The sequence below is a fragment of the Podarcis erhardii genome (genome assembly GCF_964252035.2).
Source record: "Podarcis erhardii genome assembly, chromosome: 17".
Lineage (NCBI taxonomy): Eukaryota > Metazoa > Chordata > Lepidosauria > Squamata > Lacertidae > Podarcis > Podarcis erhardii.
Window position 1 is genome coordinate 16,102,983 of NC_138515.1, and position 11,761 is coordinate 16,114,743.

The following is an 11,761-nucleotide window of genomic DNA, read 5'->3' on the forward strand; positions in this document are numbered from 1 at the left end:
CTTCTTCGGCAATCACTCGTAACCGAGTAAGATTGTCTTCCATGAACACGGTCTTAACTGTGAGTCCGTAAGTGACTGTGGAGGCCAATTCTGGAGCCACACGTCCTTCCACAGTGGGGACACAGGTTTCCGGGTGGGAGTTGATCACAGTGTGGGTTTGCCAAGCATGCCTTCCTCTTATCTCGTTTCTCCCTTTTTGTCCTGAGTTCGAGCGTCTTCAAAGCCCATGACACCTTCGGTAAAGGCTGTTCTCCAACTGGAGCGCTCACAGACCAGTGTTTCTCAGTTGTCAGTGTTTATACTACATTTCTAAAGAATTGCCTTGAGAGAGTCTTTAAACATCTTTTGTTGACCACCAGCATTATGCTTTCCATTTTAAGTTCAGAATGGAGTACAGTGGTACCTTGGGTTACAGACGCTTCAGGTTACGGACTCCGCTAACCCAGAAATAGTACCTCGGGTTAAGAACTTTGCTTCAGGATGCGAACAGAAATTGTGCGGTGGCAGTGGGAGGCCCCATTAGCTAAAGTGGTGCTTCAGGTTAAGAACAGTTTCAGGTTAAGAACGGACCTCCAGAATGAATTAAGTTCTTAACTGGGGGTACCACTGTACTTGCTTTGGAAGACGATAATCAGGCATCCGAGCAAGATTCCAGGGAGTTACTAACTAGCTGTTTGAAAATGGTCATTGATCTATTGCTCACTCAAAATATACCTTCTGCCTGCCCTTTATTCTTCATTCCAAATCAGAAACATTGAATAATCTCAAGACTTCTTCACCCTAAGATCCAGCAGTCTAAGCCATCCTCTTCAAATGTACTAAGCAACAAGTGCCAGCCATGAAACACATACACAAAAGATTAAAAAAGGCTGCCTCTGTGCTAAATACGGAAGCTGAAATATTTGTTTCTGAGGAAAAAATTGAAGCTTGACTGCAACATCTCCCGCCTACTGTTGAGGTTTTCAGAGACAGGCCTTGACACGAGATCCAAATCCCCTTTCCCAACTTCCCCCCTAATGTAGGGTTGCCATATTTCAAAAAGTGAAAATCTGGACACATAAGTTCTTGAGGTTTTTTTGAGGGGTGGGGTGGGGAGGGGGTTGTTGAGGTCCGCCCCCCCCCCCGCTAAATCTTCCAGATGTTTTTACCAATTTTCAGAAATTCCCTCATATAACAGGGCTTTCTTTTATTATCATGAGCAAATAAAGAGATTCTCTTGGAAAACACCCTTTGCTTTATTATGTCATTGTGAGTTTTGTTTTGGTGGTGGTTGTTTTCTCAGCTGACTGTTTCACAAAACGTCACGAGAATAATGTGGTTCAACCCCATTAGTCATTTCATAGTTATTACAGTAACACACAGCCACACTAACTTGAAGTGCTAGGGGGGAACCTAGTCTTATACATGGAAAAATATGGTATGTTTAGGATATCAATAACACTGAGCGGTAGCAACCAGGCATTTCAATATCCATTGCTACATGACTGCTTTCTCTTTTCTAAGGGCGATTCTGCCTTCTACTCAAAACCAAGAGAGAAATGCGTATAGAATCACAGATATATAAGCAGCTGTCTTTACACGTCTACAGTTACTTCGAGACAGTTGGCATTTGCCTTTGTGGATGGCATCAAGGGTGCTCAAAATTCACTTGTGCTGTCAGAGCTGATTCACACAATCACTCACGGTTGATGTTTTCATTTTAATGCAACTTATGGATTTCTTAGAATTAATAGCATTCATTCATTACTTATTTAATTAGATAAATGTATAAACTGTAACATGATTTTTTTTAAAAAAAAGTCAAAATATGCAAAATGCCTTATACCAGTGGTTCTCAACCTGTGGGTACCCAGATGTTGTTGGACTACAACTCCCATCATCCCTGACCACTTGTCATGCTGGCTAGGAATGATGGGAGTTGTAGTCCAACAACATCTGGGGATCCACAGGTTGAGAACCACTGCCTTATACAAAGACCTAATAATCCACATAGCAGCAGCAGCAAGCCTGGAGTTAGCTCCCCACTGGTGGCATCATTCCCATTTTACTCTAAAGCAGTCAACCTGGTCCTTCCCACCCACGAGTGGGTGTTTCATGATTCTAGGCGGGCGGTAGGGGGTTCTACGGCACAAGCTGAATCCTCCTTCCATCAAGCACTGGTGGGCAGTAAGGAAATTTTTACCATCAAGAAAGATGCATTAGTGGGTGGTAGGTATAAAAAGGTTGACTACCCCTGCTCTAAAGGGATGGTGGAATAAGTGATGGCACTTGGTGGTGGTAGAAAAGGACATAGAGCCTAACAGAGAACTTAGAGAGGTTAAATCCAAAATATCATTCTCCCATTCTCAGTTACTTGGTTTCCGTTTGTTTATATTATTATTATTATTATTATTATTATTATTATTATTATTATTATTATTATTATTGACAGCAAGGAATGGTCCTTCTCCCAGATCTTCATTGTCTGTTATGGACTGGAATTATACTTCAACACTTTTGGTGCTTTAAAATTTATAGCTTGCCTCTTTTGATTTTCCAGATTGCTGTTTCAACATCTTACCTATTTTTTAGTCCTCTGGTTGCTCCATTTTCTGGTCCCAGCCCCATGCATCAAGAAGTAGTACCGGGACTAAGTTCACAGTCAAGTTTTTATGTATGCTTTGTTTGCTATTATGCATTTAGTATTTGTCTGAGAAAATTTCAAAATCTATCATCTATCTATCTATCATCTATCTATCTATCATCTATCTATCTATCTATCTATCTATCTATCTATCTATCTATCATCTATCATCTATCTATCTATCATCTATCTATCTATCTATCTATCTATCTATCTATCTATCTATCTATCTATCTATCTGTCATCTATTCCAAGAGGTATATAAATTGAATTTTGAATAAAACATTGCTGAAATCCACAAACCAATTAAATTTGGATGAAAGTCTCACCATGGGCACAGATCACACCTTCATTAGCACCTTCATTGTAGCTAATGTAGGAAGTTTTACAGCGAAGCACCCATGAGCTGTGCCCATGCTGGAGTTTGCTATGACCTGTACATAATAACCATCAGCTTGCAGTCCAAGATGAAAAACTCTTCTCTCAACGGCCATTTTGTGACTCTGATCTTAAATATTGAGTTTAAAAACTTAGCAAATGACATTTTCCCAGTGCCCTTATCACTCACGAACAAAGAGCTTTTCTAAATGATTTTTTATTCTGTCAGAAGCAAATGTTTCATGCCATTCTTTCAAACTGTTGTACAATAATCTTGGTCCAAACACAAGTTCCACATAAGGCGATTTTTCCCCTGCCTTTCCTCCCTGTGAACTGGATGCTCCTCTTCATAAACAGAGGTCATTGTTGTACAACCTCATTAGAGCATGCCTCTCATATTGGGAACATTGTGTCCTGCTCTTTTAACAATGCTAGGAGGTTTAGCCAACAGAGCACCTTATCTAAATCTACTGCAAGCTAAAATTTATGTCATACATAGGAAGGATAAGGTGAAATAGTGAAACCAGTAGAATTGAAATAAACCTCTTAATGTGAAATACAAAGGAAATTTCTGGATAAAGAAAATAATAAAAAGTAGAATGTACAAGGTGACTAATGTAACCAATGGTAGTTGTAAATGAATATAGACAGACAATAAGAATTGTATATACAGGAGGATTTATTTGACTATAGACACTCTATGGACAAATACGAAAGAAGAACAATAATATACAAAACAGAGGAAGACAATGTGAAAAAGTTAGATGTGATAAAAAGAGGGAAGGAGGGAAGTCGACTCTTGGGAACAAGTGTAAATGTGAAATTTAATACGTGGATGTGGATTGTACAAATGAAAATCAATAAAGAATATTATGGGGGGGGATAAATCTACTGCAAGCTTGCTATCTTCAAAACTTCAATTTCAGACCTTAAACACTGTGTCTCTCACACAGTCAAGCCCGAGGAGTTAGTCCTGGTTGGGCTGCCCTCCTATGTCTGCAACCATCTCCTTTTGCTGTTGCTCAGGGCTTTTTTTTCAGCCGGAACTCACCTGAGCTCTGTTCCGGCACCTCTCCGGTGGGCACCATTAAGAGAATAAGGGCTCCTGTTGCTGAATACCTTTGTAACTTGGTTGTCCTCAAGGTGGTCTTTGCGACGGTGTCAAATACCACTAACAAATATACAGTGGTACCTCAGGTTAAGTACTTAATACGTTCCAGAGGTCCGTTCTTAACCTGAACCTGTTCTTAACCTGAAGCACCACTTTAGCTAATGGGGCCTCCTGCTGCTGCCGCGCTGCCGGAGCATGATTTCTGTTTCTGAAGCAAAGTTCTTAACCTGAAGCACTATTTGTGGGTTAGCGGAGTCTGTAACCTAAAGCGTATGTAACCTGAAGCGTATGTAACCCGAGGTACCACTGTATCTTATTTTTATGGGCCAATGCAAAAGCCCCAACGTAATTGCAGCTCAGGCATAGTTCAGCATTGAGAGAGGACCCCATCCCATACAACTCTGGCATGGAATAACGTCCATGGATGTGGGGGGGGGGGGTAGACTGGGAATTTGGGAGATCCACCAGGATCCCTTATTCCCTGCAATGGCTCCTCATGTTGCCAGTGTGTAGGAATGATCACTGGGTGTGGAGCACACTTCCGCCAGCGGGCAGCCTCAACTGTCTGAACGCATGATCTTGGGGTGCGGAGCACACTCCCCCCCCCACAGATAAAGCCACAGCTGCCTGAACATCTTGCCCCCTATCTAACCTTTGCTCTCTTAGTGGTCTGCCGTGCCCTATCTGTGGCCTTTGTCTCCTTCATCATACATTGTGCAAGGGGGAAATGACGCGGTGGAAACAGGTGCCAAAATAACTTTGTACCACCCCACAATCTCGGGACTGGAAGGTGTGTAAAGGTCACTACCCAAAATGTATCTGCCTGGGTTTGCATATTGTGTCAATAAAAGGAGCCTCCACGGAGCTAGCTGGCAGCTTGCCTGTGCACAGCTCACCTGCATTACCAACTCCTGCCTCATGTCCTTCACTTCACCAGTGCACACACCACACATTGATAAGGGGAGCAGGGAGTGGAGAAAGCAGGCTTCTGGGGATCTTCTGCATATTGGCAGTGTGACTTTACTGGCACTATATTTGTTAGGTAAGTACAATGGTACCTTGGTTCTCAAACTTAATCCATTCTGGACATCCGTTCCAAAACCAAAACGTTCCAAAACCAAGGCACACTTTCCCATAGAAAATAATGCAAAGCGGATTAATCAGTTCCAGACTTTTAAAAACAACCCCTAAAACAGCCATTTAACATGAATTTTAATATCTAACGAGACCATTGATCCATAAAATGAAAGTGATAAACAATGTACTGTACTATAAAATAAGTAAGACAGTTTTGTAGGTGATAAAAATGATTCCCCCCCCCCTTACCTGCACAGATGATAGTCATTGTTTGGATGGGGGGCTTTTATCCATTTCCATTTCCACAATCACAAGCAATCAATCTGTAGCTGAATTGCGTTCCACACAGTCACAAAAACAAATTAACCGAAAAAGCCTCAAAAACAAGAACGCAAAATAAATAGTAAAAACAAAAGCACCAAACCTAATCCATTCTGGGAGTCCGTTTGACTTCCAAAATGTTCGAAAACCAAGGTGCAGCTTCTGACTGTGCAGGCACCCCAGAAATAATAGCTGACAGCTGCATCAGATGTTTGGCTTCCGAAAAATGGAACACTTACTTCCGGGTTTTCGGCGTTTGGAAACCAAGGCGTTTGATAACCAAAGTATCACTGTAATACCATCTGAGAGGTGTGAAATTGGTTGGATAGTTGCGTCTCACACTAGTTCACAAACATGTTCTAGTTGCAGTCAAGGGACAAGGGAACTAAAAAGCAAACTCTCACTTTTGCACATACAGTGGTACCTCTGGTTACGAACGCTTCTGGTTACGAATGCTTCAGGTTACTAACTCTGCTAACCCGGAAGTAGCTGCTCCTGGTTGTGAACTTTGCCCCAGGATGTGAACGGAAATCGCGCATCAGAGGCGCGCACACAGTGGGATGCCCCATTAGCGAAAGCACACCTCAGGATAAGAATGGTTTCAGCTTAAGAACGGACCTCCAGAACGAATTAAGTTCATAGCCAGAGGTACCACTGTACAGGATTACAGACATCCCTGGAAACACTTCAGCCCATGGAGCTGCCTAGAACAGAGACTCTGTCCCATATTCTGATAGGGATTAACGAATCTGTCAGTTTCAATTGCTCTCAGTTTCTCGTTTTTCCAGGCTTGAGTTCGTTCTCCACATTTCTACATCAGCCTGCAATTTTTATTATTAAAAAGAAAAAGGTCCTCATGAAAATTCACCAACATTTTAATGAAAATTTATCCTAATATACATATTTTTTTTCAAAGCAATTTCCCTTTTGTGTTTCAGTTACAGATAGGTAGCCGTGTTGGTCTGCCATAGTCAAAACAAAACAAATTCCTTCCAGTAGCACCTTAAAGACCAACTAAGTCAGTTCTTGGTATGAGCTTTCGTGTGCATGCACACTTCTTCAGAAGTGTGCATGCACACTTCTTCAGGTATCTGAAGAAGTGTGCATGCACACGAAAGCTCATACCAAGAACTGACTTAGTTGGTCTTTAAGGTGCTACTGGAAGGAATTTGTTTTGTTTCCCTTTTGTGTGCTATTTTAACCAATATATGCATTGCCATGCACAGTTGGCCTTAGAGATGTGGGACATAATATAGAACTGTCTTCATGGGAAACATTGTGGAAGGTTAATTAAGATTTACTGTTTGTTATACTTTAAAAGAAAATTATATGAAGATGATTTATAGATGGTATTTAACTCCAAACAAGCTAGTATAAAACTAAGTCAAGTACAGTGATACCTCAGGTTACAGACGCTTCAGGTTACAGACTCCACTAACCCAGAAATAGTACCTCGGATTAAGAACTTTGCTTCAGGATGAGAACAGAAATTGCGTGGTGGCGGTGCAACGGCAGCGGGATGCCCCATTAGCTAAAGTGGTACCTCAGGTTAAGAACAGTTTCAGGTTAAGAATGGACCTCCAGAACAAATTAAGTTCTTAACCTGAGGTACCACTGTATGTGTTGAAAGGACAGAAGGAACATGTTTTCATATGTGGTGGACTTGCAAAAAAGATAAGGGCTATTGGGAAACGATATATAATGAAATTTAAAAGATGGTCAAGTTGATGATTCCCAAGAAACCTGAAGCTCTTTTTATAGGAATTATAGACAATGAGCTGGTTAACTTATTTATGTATGTAATGACAGCAGCACGAATATTTAATGCCCAAAGGTGGAAGAAAGGAGATGTTCCAATGATGGGGTATGCAGAACTGGCAAGATTAACAGCAAAGACTGGAGACCAACGTCATGAAAAATTCCTTGAGGACTGGAGACCTTTTATTGAGTATTTAAAGAACTACACAAGCAGGACTTTAGATATGAGCAACACCATGAATTATTAAGATAAATAGGTTAAACTGAAAGTATTGAATAGTATAGGAAACATATTTTATGTTTGTTGATGGTATTTTTCTAGAATAGAGTTTGGATTTGATATCCCGCCTTTCACTCCCCTTCAGGAGTCTCAAAGCGGCTAACATTCTCCTTTCCCTTCCTCCCCCACAACAAACACTCTGTGAGGTGAGTGGGGCTGAGAGACTTCAAAGAAGTGTGACTGGCCCAAAGTCACCCAGCAGCTCCATGTGGAGGAGCGGAGATGCGAACCCAGTTCCCCAGATTACGAGACTACCGCTCTTAACCACTACACCACACTGGAATGAGGCCATCATCCAGACTTGCCACACAGCCAAGGCTGGATGAAAGTTACAATTCAAGGAGATGGGACAGTGTTATGTACTAAGCTTGGATCCTAGAACAATAGGCAAGTAGGATCCTAGAATGCAACAACTGATTGGCTTGCAGGAAAAGACCAATCAGGCTCCAGGAGGAAGTTAATCAGCCTATTAGTTTGGTAGGATCATAGAATGCAACAACTGATTGGCCTGCAGGAAAAGACCAATCAGGCTCCAGGAGGGAATCAGAATCAGCCAATCAGATAGGACTCATTGTGTAAATAATGTATAAAAGCCTGAGGTTTGGGGGGCAATTCAATCACTGTTTTACAAGCTGCAATAAAGAGCATGAAATCACTACAGGACTCCAAGTATATTTCAGACAAAGTAGAGCTGATCACTACTGCTTCTATGACAATGGTGTTTCAGCTTCACCCAACACTGAGGGGCATCAAAGGGGCACTGGCCTTGATGCTAAGGGGTGGAAATGCATTCTCTGGTCTTGCAACATATGACAGCTTCAAAGGGTTTTGGGAGTTAAAATGAAATGGATGAGCTCAGGACGAAGTAGGAAGTGAGTATTAGCTTGGACACTGCGTTTAAGGGCTAGAGATGCAACCAGACAAAAGAGAATTCCTCCAGAGTTTGCCAGGATGCCTAGGAACTGGAGCTAGGAGCTTCAAGAAAGATTAGAAAGAACATCTTGCACTATTTAACCCCCTTCCCTCAGACACTGAAGCCTGGAGTACCAAGAAGCCTTTCCACACTTCAGTAACACTGAAATTGAAAAGAGGAATTATGTCTTGAGAGAGGAGAATTGCTGTTTCCTTAGATCTCCCCTCAATACATCATTCCTCTCTTATCAAATATGTAGGGCACAGTGCCCTGAATAAATGTTCTGCAAGAAACAACAGAGGCAAAGAATGGCAGGTTTTCCTTTAACATTGGAACAAACACAGATGTGGGAGGTTGAAATACAGGACAAGGCCCTTTATTGCACCGCGGAGGAAAGGAGTTGTGATGGATGTCCATTTCAGCTTCTTTCAGTTTCCCATATTATGATGACGATGACTTGTTAGTTGCTTGTCACCCAAAGGTCTCCAAGAGACTTGCAACGCATTTAAAAGCGTAAATATAAATGCATTGTACCGCTAAAACAAAGCTACCCTCATAACAGCCACATGATATTTTTTGGCACTAACAACACTGTGTCAGCTTATCAAAAGGCCTGAGTGGGGAAAGTAACAGAAACAGCAGATAAAACACTGGTTTCCACTAAAACCGACTTAAGCCTGACCAATAAGAAATCTGGTGGAACAACAACAACTTTGCAAGGGTAGTCAAAGGTATTCCATGGCACTGTTGTGGCCGATGAACCAGTCCTATTTTGACCCTTTGGAAACTTATTTAATAAAACCTCTGTTCAGCTCAAACAAATGAATCTCCATGTTATGTACTGAGTTGAATAGGATCCAAACTGCAGCAGTCTGATTGGTCCTAGAACAATAGGCTCCAAAAGGCAGCAGTCTGATTGGTCCTAGAACAATAGGATTCAGAATGCAGCAGTCTGATTGGTCCTAGAACAATGCAGCAGTATGATTGGTTAGCAGGAACCACCCAATCATGCTCCAGATAGAAGTGAATCCACAACCTGATTGGCCTACAGTAGAATCCTGGAATTAGCCAATCATGTGCAGCCCATTGTGTAAATAATGTATATAAAGCAGATACTTTGAGGGGACATTCATTCATTCCTCCTCACCACTATGAGCTGAATAAAGAGCATGAAATCACTTTGCGACTCTGAGTATATTTCACTGGCGACGAAGGTGGGATCCCGCTGAGCTGACTGCCACACACAGCACCGCAGCACCGCCACCTGCCGCACCGCTGCCTCGCACCGTGTATCCAGGCTTCAGCTCCGGGACACAAGGAACTCAGAATGGCAACTGACAGCAGCTTCTCGCCATTCAACCCAGCATCTGGAGACTGGGAAGCGTACGCCTCCCGTTTCACCTTCCTCCTAGAAGCCAAAGGGGTCACCGATGAAGAAGACGCCAAGAAGAGGGCAATATTCTTCAGCGTCTGCGGAGAGGAGACATTTGAAATCGCCCGGGCTCTCCTTGCGCCTGAAGACGTCGCTACTGTTCCATACAAAACAATAATGGAACAGCTGAAGGGGCACTTTTCGCCACAGCCCTCAGTGGTGGCTCGTCGAAATGCCTTCTACGCAAAGCGGCAAGCCCCTGGGGAAACCATAACTGGGTTTGTGACCTCTCTCCGCCAAGCTGCCCGGTTCTGCAACTTCTCAGAGCTGGAGAACATGCTTCGTGACCGCCTCGTCGGTGGCCTGAAGGATGAGAAGCTGCAACGACGCCTCTACGCTAAGAAGAACCTAACGTTCCAGGTCGCTCTGGAGGAGGCCCTGGCAACGGAAGCTGCTGAGAGGTCGACGCAAGAGGCACGGCTGAGCCAGCCGTCCCAACCGAGGGTCCACCACGAAGACCTCACCAACGACTCGGGATCCGACAGGGAGGAGGTGCACCGAGTACAGCAGCGCACTCAAGCAGCCCACATACCACAGCTGCCTCGACGAGAAGGAGGGAACTGCGCAAGCTGTGGAGAAAGTCACAAGAGGAGGACCTGCCGTTTCCGCAACGCAGAGTGCAGGCAGTGCAGAAAACTGGGACACATCGCCCGGGTGTGTCGGGCTCGGCCCACCCGAAGCCAGGCATCAGATGACCAATCCAAGAGCCCCAGGTCCCGGGGCCCAACGCACCAAGGCAACTCGACGGAGCTCACAGACTTCCAGGTATACCAGTTGCCCCACCCCAACGTAGAGAAAATTTATGTAGAGGTACAGATAGAGGGGGCCCCATGCCGCATGGAGCTTGACACGGGTTCAACTCTATCCATAATCTCGGCAAGGACCTTAAGGAAACTGTGTCCTACTGGGGGTCCCAAACTCAGGCCGGCCCCATTCACCCTCCGGGACTTCCAGAAACGTAAGGTCCCCACAATGGGGGTGGGGACCTTCAGGGTGCAATACCGAGGGCGGACGCGGCAACTGGACTTGCTTGTGGTCAAGGGCCCCTACATTAGCTTACTGGGGTTGGCATGGTTTGGACCACTGGGACTAGCCATCACCGGGGTGAACCACATGAGCTTACAAGTGGACGTGGACGCCATATGCAAGGAGTTTCCGGGGGTTTTCGATGGGAAATTGGGACAGTATACGGGCCCCCCCATTGCTCTACAGCTTGACCCCGCAGTACGACCAGTCAGGCTCAAGGCCCGCCGGGTCCCATTCGCCCTGAAACCCCGTATAGACGAGGAATTGGACCGACTCGTGGAGCAAGGAGTGCTGGAGCCGGTGCCTAATGCCCCCTGGGAAACCCCAATCGTCACACCCGTCAAGCCTAATGGTTCGGTCCGCATCTGCGCAGACTACAAATGTACCATAAACAAGGCCCTCATGGCCCATGCATACCCAGTGCCAGTGGTCAGCCATGTCCTTGCCACCCTGGCTGGGTCGAAAATTTTTGGCAAGCTGGACTTGGCCCAAGCATATCAACAGCTGCCAGTAGATGAGGCCACAGCAGAGGCACAGACGATTGTGACGCACAGAGGAGCGTTCAGGGTAAAGCGGCTGCAATTCGGGGTCAGCGTGGCACCAGGCATATTCCAGAATCTAATGGACTCTCTCCTTAAAGGGATTCCTGGTGTCACCCCCTTCTTTGATGATGTGTTGATTGCCGGGCCCACACCAGAGGAGTTTGAGGACCGCCTCCGCACTGTTCTGCACCGTTTCCAGATGGCGGGTCTCAAGGTGAAGCGGGAAAAATGTCTACTAGGAGTGCCTCAAGTGGACTTTCTGGGATTTATGGTGGATGCAGAAGGGGTTCACCCGACTGG